At 36.7% G+C, this 16,318-nt stretch overlaps 1 protein-coding gene across 1 annotated transcript in view; it reads right to left on the bottom strand.

Moving 5' to 3' along the window:
- The window catches only part of LOC150102901 (E3 SUMO-protein ligase RanBP2-like), a 673,019-nt gene that overhangs the window by 331,226 nt on the left and 325,475 nt on the right, over positions 1 to 16,318 (bottom strand). The gene's annotated exons all lie outside the window — the stretch shown is intronic.

Genomic DNA, 16,318 nt, shown 5'->3' with positions numbered 1-16,318 from the left:
AAACGGTATTTAATTGAGCCAGAACATCATCAACAAAATTTAGGGCAATTAAGAAGTCACTGATAGATTTTTGCATTATTTTAAACAATGGTAAGGTGTACGCAAATATATTTTGCAAGCTGAATAAAGATATTATCAAATCAAATTCACACAATGAATTATTCAAAAGTTTTGCGTTAGAGGGAGAGTCTCTGTCTTCCCAAGAAATTATTGTTTCAAGACTATGAATCACTGCATCATATAATTCCACCATCGTCATGATGGCTTCATGGTGTTCCACCCACCTAGTCGGGCAAACTTGGCATAGTTTCTGTCTCTTAGTATCTGGTATATGTTTATCAATATTGTCAACAAGGGCATTTTGTCTCTTAGGGGAATTGAAGAATTTGTGCACCTTTTCAATTATGCTAATGCAATTTCTTATTTCGGTCACAGGTACAGCATTTCCAATTACTAAATTCAAAGTATGCGATGCATAATTAACATATAAAGCTTGGGCATATATATAGCTGATATATAAGATTGGACACCATTAAACTTTCCACTCATTGATGTGGCACAGTCGTAAGTTTGCCCTCGTAAATATGACAAATCGATGCCATAATTATTTAAGCTTTTTAATATTTTATTGGATAAGTTTTTTCCTGTAGCGCTTGTTACAGGAACAAATTACATGGTGGAACACCATGTAATTTCTATCATTCAGTGATAGAAATGTCACAAATTTCATCAGCAAGAATTGAAAAAATTTCGCCGAATTAATTTTTTTGACCAAACGGTTCAAAATCATTTTGATACATGCATTTATAATTTGCTTTTGTATGTTCCAGCTAATGTAGGTAGCGTTTTTGGGAGAATGTTTAAAATGTTCAGTGAGGTTTTCATCGCCTGCATCGATTCTCATTCTTAACAAGCTTAAAAATTGCCTTCATCGGTGATTGGTTCCTGTTCAAATGAAAATTCTCCATAATCACAATGTCCTGTCAAGGGTATATTTTGCCGATCACATAAAATGACTGTTTTTATAATCGGTTCTAATTGTTTCCTAATTATTAACTGCAGCTTTGATGCACTACCTACATCAATTTGTCGATTGGAATACATTTTCTATCTCAAATATTATGTAGCTTTTCGTAAGTCATAACAGCTGTTATATATTTTTTTGCTGATTATTAAACTTCTCAATGGTTTTCTTCCAATTATTATAACCTTGCGAAACTAACTGCCCAGGTACTTCAAGATTTAGATTTTCCAACATAAACAAACTCAAAAAACACACAATATTTACAGTATGCACTATTTTCAACTTGAGAGTGTTAAGTTCTGAATAAAACTAAAAGTGGTTCACTTATAATTTCTTCAGAGCTTAACATGCATTTTAAAACTTGGCACATGCTGATATGTCAAGCAGGCAAAATTAAATGTAAAGGTGCCAGACAAATTAGTAGTTTTAGAATTCTGTAATTTATCCCTTAATATTACAATGTATTTTGTTGTGATTAAATCCACTGCATAAGCTGTGCTAAAAATAGCATGAGTGTTTGTGCACTACTGAGTGAAGGTCTAACGGATCAAAGATCGATTGCCAGAGGCAATGCACGTGCGCAAGAGTATGCGTTGACCGTGAAGGGAAGGAACGTGACTAAACCCCACTACCACCATCAAAGAAATTACTAGGGGAGAATGTGGTGGTGGTGAAGGGAGTTGTACTTTGAAGTGAGCAAGGAAGGAAAAGGATATGACGTAGTACAGAAGTGTAGGGGCGTGTAATTTAAAAAGGCAACACAGTGCCAGACCGGGGCCTTTTTTCTCATTTGTGGGATCCTCTGCCCGGGTCCCTTGCCGGTCAGTCATCTGCTCTTGTGGGGGTCATACTCTCCATGCCCCTTTCTTCGTCATGGTTTCTTGGGCGTAGCGTCGAGCCACAAGTAAGGAAAGAATGCCGAGCAGTCCTTGAGAATCTGCCGATAGAAAGTTCGTCCAGTGGAGCTGAGGTCCAGTATGCAGTATAGACAGCCGAGCTTTGCTTAAACCTGGCAATCAGTGAACGGCAAGCACGTGTCTTCAGTGTCCGAGATTCATCTAGCCAAAATCTGACAAGAAGGAAAACAGCAGGTCGAACGGAACAATTCTGAAGGTGAAGCTGTATTGAGATGTGTATGATTTTGCAGCAGTTCCCAACTGGGTGGTAACATAGAAACCTTTTTTTTTTTTGTTCAATGAAAGTGTGCAGAAAGAGTAATTGTAACTTTCAATAGAACATTTAAGTCTAGAATATTGTGATTTCACCTGAGGACTCTAGAAACCTAGTTTAGAAAGATAGACTAAATTCCAAGACATGAATGTAGAAGAATGTAGAAATTAGAGCATGACCTGAACGTCTGTGAAGTGCATAACCTTAGTAGAATTATGTCATTAATCTTTGTATTACTTTTGTTTGAGCGTTATGTGGATTTGATACCTGTGCTTGTTAAGATAGAAATAGAGAAAATGAGTGCGTATGTTTTATCTGAAATTGACATTGAAGTTAGTGCATGACAGAGTTAACCTTAATAGTGTTGAGTCATTAGCCTTTGTTTCACCTTTGTTCGAGTGCCATGTGGAACTGATACCTAAGCTTGTTAAGATAGAATTAGAGATTGAGTGCTTATGATTTATCTGAAATTGATATTCAAGTAAACGTATATCTGAGTTATCCATGACTTATAATTTGTTTAGTGCATAATTAAATGTTTTCTTTTGATTTAACAATTGCCTGCTGAAATCATTTTCTACTGCACCCCCCATAAAAAAAAATAAAATAAAATAAAATAAAATAAAAAATAAAAAATAAAAAAATAAAAAAATAAAAAAAAAATCAAACCACAGCAGGGAGCATTTTGGAAGGGAGCTCATGACTGTAGACTGAGATAGGGGTGAATTTGAGACTTGGGTTGTTTTATATAAGATTCAGAAATTAAGAATACAGTTCAGAGCTCAGTACTGGTTCTTTGATTCTTCCCTGTTTGAAAATCTAGAACTTAGGGTGGCGCAGCAAAAATAGAAATTTTCCTCGAGTCCGAAGAAAGAACCAGCATTGGCTCAGAAACAAAAGGAATTGCCATTGTCTGGTGGGAATCTCTTTGCTTTCAACCCACGAACCATATCCTTACAGTAAAATACGGCCCCAAGTTAAGAGTAAAGATTAGAGCATATAAAAGAAGTGAAATAAGGGAAGGAAGAGACATAATTTGACCATAAAATAGACATAACAATAGAAAGGGGGGACGTAACAAGAGTATACAAGCCATATAAATTTTTCAAACCATATGCATTGAAAACTTCATTTGTGAATTGCAGCACAGGTTTCAGGAAAATTTAAATTTGGTTCTATACCACAACTTTTCCACAATATCTAAATTATCATCAGATTTAAATGCTTGTTCTTTCAACAATACAATGTTGTAAGAATGATTAATAACTAAGGAAGTACTTTCTTCTGGATAATTCAATGGTTTTGTCTGACTTGCGACTGGGGAAACCAAATCCGAATTGGTATTGAGAAACATTTGAATTATCGTTTTCTTTTTTTTTTTCAAAATAGCTCAATAAAACATACTCGAGTACGTTTTTTCAGTCATTTGAAGCACAAAATCTAAAAATAAAATAAAATCTTTTACAAATTTAACTTTAAAATGTTATTGAAGAATTTACATAAATTTACGTAAAAGTTACTCTTCAGAGATAGAAAGCTAAGTTTCAAGTTCAAGATCTGCTTTTCAATAAACTCATTGCAAAATAGCAGAATACAAGCATTGAGTACACAATACGCATCACATACGACCTATCACTTAGCATATGCAATGATCGGCAATACATGATAGCCGTGATGATCTCCTCTAGCCTGGCTCGTGCAAATGAAGTAGCACTCGGTCCACCCAAGCACTACTTCGTTCGCCTTGTGTTCACAGCGGCCGTGATTCACGAGAGCTATAGGGTATTCCCACCTTATGTGAATGCTAATTCATAAGTAGTATAGAAATAGAAGACACAACATAAATAAAAAAATGAATTTTAATTAGGAAAAGATTTTTGGAAAATTTTCTAGTGTATTTTTCCCTTTTTCTTTGGGGGGGGGGGGGGGGATCCCTTGCCCCTCTCTGGGTGCACCGCTGTCCTCTACCTTTTCCCAAGATATCACCCCAAATCTTATACTTTGCATTCTACCTGTTGTTCCAAAACTTTAAAGCCTTACACTTGGTGCATTAAACTTCCCCATTCAGAAAGTTTATTCAGGTCCACTTTCAAGGCTACAACATCCATTGTACTCCTCATAGTTCTACACAACTTTGCATCATCTGCAGATAACTGTATATCACCATTCAAGACTTTTTCAAGATCGTTTACATACAAATTAAACAACAACGGCAACCAAACAGACTCTTGGGGAAACCACTAGTGGTTTATCGTGGGATATCGTGCCCACATACTCAACTTGCTGATAACTATCAGACAGCTATTCTCCACACCAGTGCACTAATCTAGTATTCATCCCATCAGTTTCAGTTTAATTACTAGTTTGTGATTTAGCAATCTATCAAGGGATACTCCTTTGAAAATTGAGTAAATCTGACTTGTGTTAAAAAGGAAAGTTAAAGCTGTTGTTAACTCCTCGGAACATTCCCACAAGACACATAGTGATATACTATCAAGTTCGCTACAGCTTTTTAGCATCAAGTTCACTCAATTCCTTATATAACTCCTGCTCATTCACTGTCAGTGACGCTTTTTCCACTCTCTGGTCTCAAGAAAAGATTTTTTACGTAATCTTTCCAGATTCTGTCAAATGCACATAAAATACATGAAATGCGTACATTGACTGGATAAAATATCTCTCAACCCCCCCCCCCCCCCAAAAAAAGTGCCACACATGACTACATAACATAAGCATTGCTTGAGAAAAAGAGTCAATGCACCCCCCCCCCCCCCCCCCATTGGCAAGGTGGATTGGCCAGCCAGTGTAAATTGGAGGAATATGGAGCTCCCAAGTCTGTGCAACTGTCTGAGTGAAACAGCTGTGAGAAGGGAACTGATGAAGATTGAAAGAGTGAGATAGGTCGATCTGTTCAGCAAACTGTTAACAAATTGGGCCATCTCAGACCAACAATCTGCGATACATATTGAGATTAAAGCGCAGGTAGTCAACTGCAAGTGCTACCTGCAGTGGACGACCTACCACAATCACCAAATGTGACTGTAGGGTGATACAAAGGATAATATGTAAAACTGCCATTCTGCAGCTAACATGTTGAATACAGAATTCTGGGCATTGAAGGAACATGGATCTACATATAAACATTCATAACCTTGGCTCACAACATGGATATCTATGGTAGGACCACAAAATGCAAGCTCCACATTACCTGAACCAATATGCAGCATCATCTTCAATAGTTCAAAGAGCATGTAGAGTGAGACGTGGAAGCTTGGAAAGCATGTTATGGAGTGATGAATTGAGCTACATCCTCTACCGAGTAGATGGATGGATGGATGTGACAGATGCCCAGTGAACGGCTTTTACCAGAGTTTGTAATCCCAACTATGAAATTCGGAGGTGGCAGTGTGAAGATATAGTTCTGTCCTGTTTTGGCTTCGGACTTCTGTTTGTAGTGCCATCAACATTGAACTGGAGACGTATCTGAACATTTTTGAGAATGCAGTAATTACTTTGTGGTGTTTCTTTCTATGGAAATGACCATTGTCTCTTTCAGCAAGACAATGCACTGTGTTATAAGGCTGCTGCCATAACTGCATGGTTTGTGGACATGAACATCATCACAGAGCCCTGATTTCAACCCTATTGAACATATCCATTGATAATATATCACGACATATTCTGAAAGAATGTGCCAGGGAGTTGACACCTGCCTTGATATATTTTATTAATATGAGTCTTGCACTCGGTCAAGTTCCTAAGGAGTGGAAGGAGGGCAAGATTGTACCACTTCATAAAGGAGGTGATCGAACTCAAGCATCAAACTATAGGCCTATCTGTGTGTCAGGTGTTGTGGTTAAATTGTTGGAGAAGCTTGTGAGAACTAGGATCCAGAGTTGGGTTGATAACAATGGTATTATCTTTGATGGACAGCATGAATTTGCTAAAGGGAGGTCATGTTTTAGTAATCTACTTACTTATTACAATAAAGTGACTGCTTCCTTGGACAGTAATATACTTGGATTTTGCAAAGGCTTTTGATAGAGTACCTCATGATAGGTTAACAGTCAAACTAGAGCAGATGGGGTTGGATATTAGATTGGTGCATTGGATTGGAGACTGGCCATCTGATAGGTATCAACAAGTTGTATATGGGGGAGCGATATCCAGGAAAAGGAAAGTCACTGGTGGAGTGCCTCAGGGGTCTGTTTTACGTCCATTACTGTTTAACTTGTATATCAATGATATAGGTGAAGATTTGGATGGAGATGTTCAGTTGTTTGCGGATGATGCAAAGTTGGGACGAACCATGAGGTGCAGTAAAGATGTTGTGGCCTTACAGGAAGACTTGAATAGATTGAGTGATTGGGCATGGAAATGGGGATGTGAATTCAATGTTGCAAAATGTAAGGTTTTAAAATTTGGAAAACAAAGATGGGATGCAGAATTTATGCTTGGTGAGAATATATTGTTGGAGGTAGAGGAAATAAGAGATCTGGGGGTGATAGTGAATAAGGATCAAAAATTTAGGGGACACATCGCCAAAATTGTGAGGACAACACAAAGGCTTCTGGGAATGATGCAGAGGACTCTGACGTGTAGAAGTAAGGGGATTCTTGTTCCGTTGTATAAGGCTTCGATTAGGCCACACATGGACTATTGTGCCCAGATTTGGTCACCGGGTTTTTCAGATGGATGAAGAGATGTTGGAAAGGGTCCAAAGGAGACTGACTAAGGTAGTTTCTGACCTCTGGAATGTCGAGTATGAGGAAAGATTGAGAAGATGTAATTTGCAGAGTCTGGTGGACAGGAGGAAGAAGAGAGATATGATAGAGACCTACAAGTTGGTAATGGGTTGTTATAGGATCAATGCTGGAGAGGTTTTCCAGAGAATAGTAGGAGATCAAGGGAGAACCAGAGGTCATCCCTGGAAACTGTATAAAGAGGGAGTGAGTAGGGGAGTGAGAGGCAGGTTTTTTCGTGCAGAGTTGTGAATGACTGGAATGCCTTGTCTGAGAATGTGGTGTCTGCAAAGAGTTTGAATGTGTTTAAAACACGGTATGATGAGCTGTGTGTGTGTGATAAAAGGACCTCCCAGATGAGTCTTTGACTCCATGAGGTCTTGGGGTGGTAATAATGATAATAATAATATATCATAATATCTGAGATGAATTAGAGTGTCGGGGACATCCGCCCACAACAGACCAGTATCTCATTACATGCCTACAGGATGAATGGTCAAAAATACCTATTTATCAGTATTGTACACTTGTGGAAACTATGTCCCCATAAGGATGTCTACAGTCATCACAGCGAAAAGAAATGCTATATCATATTAACATAGGCTCCATGGCAGTATTTTCCTCACACTATGGTCTCGGTTGACTTCTTTCCATGCAGTGTATAAGGAGAATAACATGCTAAGCTCCAAATGCATCACAAGTTAATCCAATAAAAACTGCAGTTCTTTTTGATAAATACACTACACATAATATGTCTTATGATTCATTTTTCGGTGAACTGTTCATTCAATTAATTGTGATTTTTTGATGAATTATTAGTTTCGACGAATTGCTTTTTTGAAGAACTGCCTTTCGATTAATTGCCTTTCAGTAAATTGTTTTTGGTGAACTTTTTGAATAATGTGCCTTAAACCCATTCAATTTCCACACTCACCACACTTTCAGGCAATGCACTCCACTCACTAACCATTATGTAAGCAAAAAAGCCACTTCTCACTCCATTTGATTTATATAAAAACACGAGGAAATAAATAAATATTTCCCTGTGTTTTCATGTGAATTAAAGAAACCTCATGACACAAGTATCTCTAACAGTTCTCATTCCCCTGCTCACACCCTCCTTATACAGTTTCCAGGGATGGCCTATAGTTCTCCCTCTACTCTACTCTAGCCATACTGTGTCTTATACCAACGCATGCAACATATGCAAATCAGTTATCAGTAGATCCAAATCCGATTTCAAAAATGCCACCATCAGATCAGAAAACTCACCTCCTGTCCAAATGGAAGCTGTGCCTTCTGGTTGCTGACTATATCCATTGAATGGACCTTCTGCTCTCCAGAACTTCCACCTCTGTCTCATCTTGATGGCACCACTGTTAATTCACCCAAAGATAACGTAGGCTGCCTGGGATCACTATATTCCTCAAACTCTTGCATAGATGACCAAGAGAAATCACCTTCTACCAAACTGAAATCGAAGCACTGTATGCCTCCTATAGTTTTTAGATAAAGAGTCATCAGAAAACTACTAAACTTAGATACTAAAGTCTTCTGGATCAATCATCTCCCTGACTGATCTCAAACACTGTGTTCCAGAGCTAATACCCATCCTGCATTGTCTCTATAATTTATTATCTGTATCTGGCACTTATCCTAATGCGGAAACAATCTCATATCCATCCTGTCTGAAAAAAAGGATGACAGTCTACCATCAAACTACCAGCCAAATGCCATCACCTCTGTCCTCTCCAATATAATGGAGAACATCATCAATAGCTAACTCCTCTGCTATTCAGAGGCCCATGATAAGATGTCTATAGATGGGGGTGGGGGGGGGGGGGGGTGGGGGGGGGGGGGGGTGGGGGGGGGGGGGGGTGGGGGGGGGGGGGGGTGGGGGGGGGGGGGGGTGGGGGGGGGGGGGGGTGGGGGGGGGGGGGGGTGGGGGGGGGGGGGGGTGGGGGGGGGGGGGGGTGGGGGGGGGGGGGGGTGGGGGGGGGGGGGGGTGGGGGGGGGGGGGGGTGGGGGGGGGGGGGGGTGGGGGGGGGGGGGGGTGGGGGGGGGGGGGGGTGGGGGGGGGGGGGGGTGGGGGGGGGGGGGGGTGGGGGGGGGGGGGGGTGGGGGGGGGGGGGGGTGGGGGGGGGGGGGGGTGGGGGGGGGGGGGGGTGGGGGGGGGGGGGGGTGGGGGGGGGGGGGGGTGGGGGGGGGGGGGGGTGGGGGGGGGGGGGGGTGGGGGGGGGGGGGGGTGGGGGGGGGGGGGGGTGGGGGGGGGGGGGGGTGGGGGGGGGGGGGGGTGGGGGGGGGGGGGGGTGGGGGGGGGGGGGAATTATTGTTTATTCAAATAACTGGGAGTTTTGATAATGTGTTTGTGTTTTAATGAATACAGACATTGTTTAGTAAATAAAATCGTTTCCAAATTCCCGTTCATAAATTGAGTTCGTGTTTTGTGAATTCTCCTTTATGCATTTATTTTTGATAATAATAATAATATATGTAAGTGTTTATTATACAATTTCAAAATATGTACGAAAAAAAGTATATACCACCAATCATCATCTATCCTTTCATAAAGAATTTTAATAACCGGTTCGCCTGACTTAAAAACATTAACAACCGGCTCGCACGAGCTGGTCCCAACACACCATTGGGCATGTTGGTCTACTCCACTATATAACACAGTATACCCATCTATAACTTTTGTTTCCTTTTTTTTTCTGTTTATTATGTTAATGTTTTTACTAAAAATCAAAAATATTAATTAAGCTGTGATAACAGAAACAAAACAAAAATAAAAGGGAAAAAATTATATAGATGATTATACTATGTTTTATAGTGGAGTGGACAAACATAACAGTTTCTAATGGAGTAGCTATTTTAATTCGTAACAAAGGGAAAAATAAAATATGAAAGTACAATTTTGTAAATGATCAAATTATAAAGGTTAAATTAAAAACAAATAGAAGCTACTTAAATATCATAGAAATCTGTGGCCATGAAGAAGGCAGTAAGGAGAATTCTGAACAGTTTCATGAGGAACCACAAAAGCAGTTAAATAAATGTAATAGTGATATATTAATAGCAGCTGATCTTAATGCTAGATCTGGAAATCTGGAAATAATCCAATCCAAAATGTTTTAGAAAAATATGTTGAAATTTGCATGAACAACAATAGTCAAGAACAATCAAAGTTCTGAATTTAAGAATTTTAAAATAAAGTACTCCCCCCCCCCCCCCAAAAAAAAAAAAAAGTAAAAGCATTTTTGGAATGATAAAGAAACAAGATCTATAACTGCTATATCATTAGTAATCAGAAACTAGGTCTATGTGAGAGACTGAGAAATGTACATGTTACAGAAGAAATGAATTTTTATAACTAACAAAATGGAGAAAAGAAGTAAATAACAAAAAACAGAAAAGTATACAAAGTATATCTACAAGAAGAAAGCATTAGAATGCTATATCTGTCATGATTAACATACTCCCTAAAAGAAGCCAATATTAATGAAGAAATATAAGTATGGAAAACTTTAATAAATATAATTCATAATGCAGTCTTTGAAGTATTTAGAAAGAAAAATAAAATATTAAAAAGAAAAACAAGTAGCATACAAATCATTCCTTCAAAAATAACAAAGGAAACATATAAAAAAAGCAAAAGAAATGTAAGTAAAACCCTAGATTTATTAATTAAACAGAAGGTAAACATGGAAAACAAGACACAGCCTTCAAAATATTAAGGGAATTAAACAATGAAGAAATATAGCACAAATCAACACCATAGAGTAAGTCACAGATGCCCAAAAAGAGTAGAAAAAAAAAATAAGAGCTACGTTATGTGTAAAAGTAGCTAAACAAAAGTAAAGGGAAGACTTTGGTAAGATTGTAGAAGATAAATATCAGGAAGGCAGGAATATGCTCTGGTGGCCATTGAAAATACTTAGAAATGAAGGAATCAAAGATGATAAATGTCATACAAAACTGAAGAAGGAAGTCTGGATGTCTGGAGTAATTAATTACTCATCATCATCAAATTCCTGATATGTACCCTCAAGAGGTGTACAGGATATTATGATAATACTACATGAAGAATTTACATCATTACTAACTTCCTATCAACAATTTTCCTCCAAATCAATCTGTTATCTGTCAAGACTGCAACATTATCAGATCTTATATTTCTGTCTTCAAAGTACTTTTTATTGTATCAATCCACCTATATCTTGGTCTTACTCTGGGTCTTTTTCTTGCCAACCTGGCAGAGAACACTTGTTTTGCTAATTTTTCCCCTCCCATTCTGTGTAAGTGATCATATCACCTGAAATTAGCTCTGCTAACACATTCCTGGATGTATAATAATTAATTACTTTGAAAGATTATTAAACAAAACCAGCAAACAGCAGTGGTAGCAAATATTCAAAAGAATGCATCAGGAGTACATATAAATAGTTAAAATAGCTATCAAAAGCCTGAAATGTAAACGGCAGCTGAAGTAGGTTATATTTTACAAGAAATGCTCAAACACGGACATATTTAAGTTTTACAGTGACTGCACTGCATAATCCAGAAAGCATGGTCAGAAAGTCAAACTAGATGACCGGAGAAAAGCACTAATTATTAAAATCTGTAAACATGGTAATAAAACAGAATGTGAGAATTATGTAAGAATTTCTCTACTAAGTGTTCCAAGTAAGATTTATGTAAATATATTTGAGAAGCAGCTAATGGGGAAGAGAAACCTGCAGAAGTACAAGCTAGGTTCAGGACAAATAGAGGTTGTCAGAATCAGATCTTTATTATACAACAAATAGTTTAGAAATACAACAAGATTCTGTACTTAAGTTTTGTAGATCTAGAAAAATCAGATGATCAAGTTCTCATATTCAATTTTATTTTGCTTTTCATGAATGGCTATGAGAGCTCTACTGCAATCACGTAGAATTTGACTTCTGCTTAGGTCTTGTGAATTATCCAGGTAGGTACTGGTAAACTTTTACATCCATACTATTTCTGATCAAATATCATATATTTTAACTGGCTTTCCACATTTCAAGTGTTCCTGATATTTGGTTATTAAAAAGTGCTTCAACATTGATGACCTTGTGTCGCTCCTGCCAAAAATTAGTTCCAAAAGTGACTACTATGATCGCTGCATTATCCACCACCACCGTTGCTGAAAATAATATTTTCTGCAGCTCTTGAACATTCAAAAATGTATGAAAAGTATTATATGTGGCTCTTATTTCCGAAGAACTTGCCCATTCCTGGTCTATACTGACTGAGCTACAGAGGCTCTGCACATATATATATTTTTTTAAAAATATAGATTTAATGCCTTCAAAAACTGAGATAACTTATAAAGATTTTAATGAGAATAATACTACTAGTTTCGCCCAATTGTGGAAGGAATTGACTCACCTACGTATAAACTTTCCAAATATCTAGCAAAGTACCTCAAGTGTTTCTCCAATCTTTCATCAAAAACACCACAGATTTTGTTTCTCATATAAAAGATATTCCCATCAATGAAAATGACATTCTAGCTAGTTTTGACATTATATCTTTATTTACTAATATTCCTACGAACAAGGTACTTACATTACTAAAGGACAAATTATCCAAAAAAATGTTTACTTTATTAAAACACTGCATTCATTCTGGTTACTTCAGATATCAGGACTCCGTTTACCAACAAAAACAAGGCCTGGCAATGGGCAATCCTTTGTCCCCAGTTCTAGCTAACATCTTCCTTGAAGATTTTGAAATGAAAGCCATATCTTCCTTCTCATTTAAACCAAAAGTTTGGAAATGATATGTTGATGATATATTCATTATTTGGAATCACGGACACACATCTCTCACAGATTTTTTTCATCATCTAAACATCCAACATCCTAATATAAAATTTACTGCTGATCTAGAAAATAATAACTCCTTAGCTTTCCTGGATGTCATGCTTACACGATGCTCTGAAAGATTAAAAATCTCTATGTACAGAAAACCTACTCATACCAATAGATATCTGCATAATCTTTCTCATCATTTTCCACCACAAAAACTTGGAACTATATCTACCTCAGGACACAGAGCTCGCTCTCTCTTGAATGAACCAGATGAACTACAAAAAGAAATAAATCACCTCACTCTTGTCTTTAAACAAAATGGATACTCTGAAAAAACTATTAAGAAATTTCTTCTGGATCCTCCTAGGCAGTGCACAACAGAAATTATTAATTTTAAAGGTAGCATCTCCATTCCATACATTAGCACAGTCTCTAAAAAAGCTAAAGTCCATAAAAAATACAATATCAGGACATTCTTCACCACACTTCCTAAAATCTGTTCTCTAATCAGCCATCCAAAACCTACTCATCACAACCTAAAATATCCAGGTGTATATAAATTATGGTGCGATTGCAATATCCCTTATTTTGGACAAACTAACAAATCTATTGAACAACGTATAGAAGAGCATAAGAGAGACATCTCTCACAAAAGATCTCATGCAAATGCGTTATCCAGTCATGTTCTTTTTTCAAATAATCCTAATGATGATCAACAAAGCCACTCCGTTTGCTGGGATAGATCAGAAAATATCTTTCGCTGTGATGATGAGTTTGAGAGAAAAATTGGAGAATCAAGGGAAATCCTGCTGAACCCTGTCCACTTAAACAACAATTTAAGTTATAACATCCCAGATAGCCATGCTGCAGTATTTCAATATTGGCGTTCACGTGAGCCTGCACGCACACTTGCAATAAACAATGGCACGCCTGTTAGAACAACTTGAAAAAATACGTTTTTTATGTATCAATTATGTGTGGCAATTTTTACCTGTAATTTCCAGTTTGTTTAGATACTTCAATGTTTATTACTATTCTTTTCCTTTATGAATGCCTGAGGAAGGCTGTTATAAGCCAAAACTAGTAGTATTATTCTCATTAAAATCATTATAAGTTATCTTGGTTTTTGAAGTCATTAAATCTATATTTTTTAAAATGTATCACAACAACCGAGTAAAAGCCGATTATCATATATATATATATATATATATATATATATATATATATAGAGAGAGAGAGAGAGAGAGAGAGAGAGACACACACATATTTCTTTTTTTCACTTTACAAATTTACGAATCTAAGTTTAGGATGACTGAGAAAGCCATTACGAAGCAAACAATTTTCAATGCTTTTAACAAGAATAAGAATCAATTTTTATCAGTAATCTTAATCTAAAAATAAAACATTTCTTGAACAAAACTCACAAATTTCAGTTAATCTACTTAAACAATAATGGTTTGTCAATCTTATTTAACTACTCAGTAACAAAAATAAGTGCAATCAGATTATTTCCATATTACTGAATGCATCTCTTCTTTCTGAAAAAGGTAACAAAACTAATTAGATATTTTAAAGTCATGAAGGACATCCATGGTTTAAAAAAAAAAAAATCTGGATATACAAATATACACAAATGGTTCCTTATACACAAATATAATGAACCGTTATAAGTTATTTATCCCCTAATCTAGCCAATCATTATTAAAACATTTTGAAAAAAATAAATAAGTAATAAAAAATAATAATGATAAAAATAACTCTCTACAAAAACTATAAATCAAATAAATCCAAATCCATTTCTCCATGTTGAATGCACTGATGTTGAAAGTTTATTTTTTCACTTGGTTAGAGTATAATAAAATTAGTTTAATCCTTTATCCAAGTGTGAGCAAACAAAGTTTGCGCCTGAAGTATCTTCAGGACTAGGGTAAAGTGATACAACACCAGGGCAACTCGTTGCAAAGGTGGAGAAAGCTACCAACACTCCTAACTCAGTATCTCCTATAATGCAAAACACATCTCCTTGCGGATATGTCTAATGTTATGCATTAAAGGAAGGGCCACTACCCAGACTAGTTTCGACCTTTATTGAGGTCTCTTCAGTGGGAGCCAGGCCCTAGTGGAAATACCAGGCAGAAGCATTAGCAGGTCATCTCTACCTATAGGAGTTGCCAAACGGTGTGCCACCCTTTTTTTAATAAATTACTCTGGATTTAGAGAAAGATGTTGAAAGTTTATTTTTTCACTTGGTTAGAGTATAATAAAATTAGTTTAATCCTTTATCCATTTTTTAGAATGCACTGATGACTGACTTACTTATCCAAAAACTAAAGGAATAGTAAGCATAACAAAGTGTATGTTATACTTAAATATTACTGAATTCCATGCCTCAAGTTATTGCTTAAACTTAAATATCTAATCCACTAATTTCTTCATTATCTTTAACTATTTCATGTGTGAATACTACAAAATACTACAAAAAAACAATTGCCTGATTTTTTTTTAGTTCTTCAAATTTACTCCTAAAAAGAATCACAAGATCTTAATTTTCTTTTTAGATATTTACCTAAAATACCAAATGGACTGTTTTCTTTCCTCATTTGTCTACCAGAAGTCAACCTCCTCTGGATGCTAAATACATACACAAATATTCTCACCATGCATACCAAAAATACAGAATTAAATCTTTGGTGGTATAAAAAGTTCACAACTGTTCTCCACTTTCCAAAATACTACTCGACAAAAACATATGCTTTGGCAATAATTCTAAATAACCACAAACAACCCCATAAAAAAAAAATATATATATATACATATAAAAGAGAGAAGTAGACCTGACTACTACATGAGAGCTAAGATGGAAATTTGGATTTTAAGTCTAATTTGGTCTTTTTTGTAATAGATTTCATGGTTTGAGTTTTTTGACAATTTCTTTTGGCCAGGAAGTGACTTTGTTCAATAACTTGCACATGTTATTCTTTTGCGAGTTGGTGGGATCTCGATTTATTATTTGATATGTAGACCGGTCTTGGAGCAGTGTAATTTGGTCTGTTTCCAGAGAAATTACAATATATAGATATTTCTGGAAATTTTTTCAATATTTTTTTTAACATAATACATATTCTAAAACAAAACCTTTGATGAACCTTCAATCCAGAGTATGATGCAATATGAAAAAAAATAATTTGGAAGGTAATTAATATAATAGCCAGCATTATCTTTAAACTATACTCATGCTCAATTATTAGATGCAAATTATGTAGTGTGTATGTTATGCTTACATATTACTGAATTCCATGCCTCAAGTTATTGCTTAAACTTAAATATCTAATCCACTAATTTCGTAATCATCTTTAACTATTTCATGTGTGAATTTCTTCCTTCAGCTGTAGTCAAATCAATTAATCAAGCAGTTGCTAAGAGGTCATTAGGTGAGGAATGAATACTTAAATTCTTTCAGAGCTGCCGAAAACTAACAGCTTCAGTCAGTTTTCAGCAGCCCCAATTTAAAACAGAATGAGAAAATGATAAAGGCTTAACCA

Source organism: Typopeltis vanoorti, chromosome 9 (genome assembly GCF_054136105.1).
Source record: "Typopeltis vanoorti isolate ZY-2024b chromosome 9, IOZ_Tvanoo_1.0, whole genome shotgun sequence".
NCBI classification, from domain to species: domain Eukaryota; kingdom Metazoa; phylum Arthropoda; class Arachnida; order Uropygi; family Thelyphonidae; genus Typopeltis; species Typopeltis vanoorti.
Note: the sequence above shows the minus strand (reverse complement) of the source record. Positions and strands in the feature narration are given on the sequence as shown.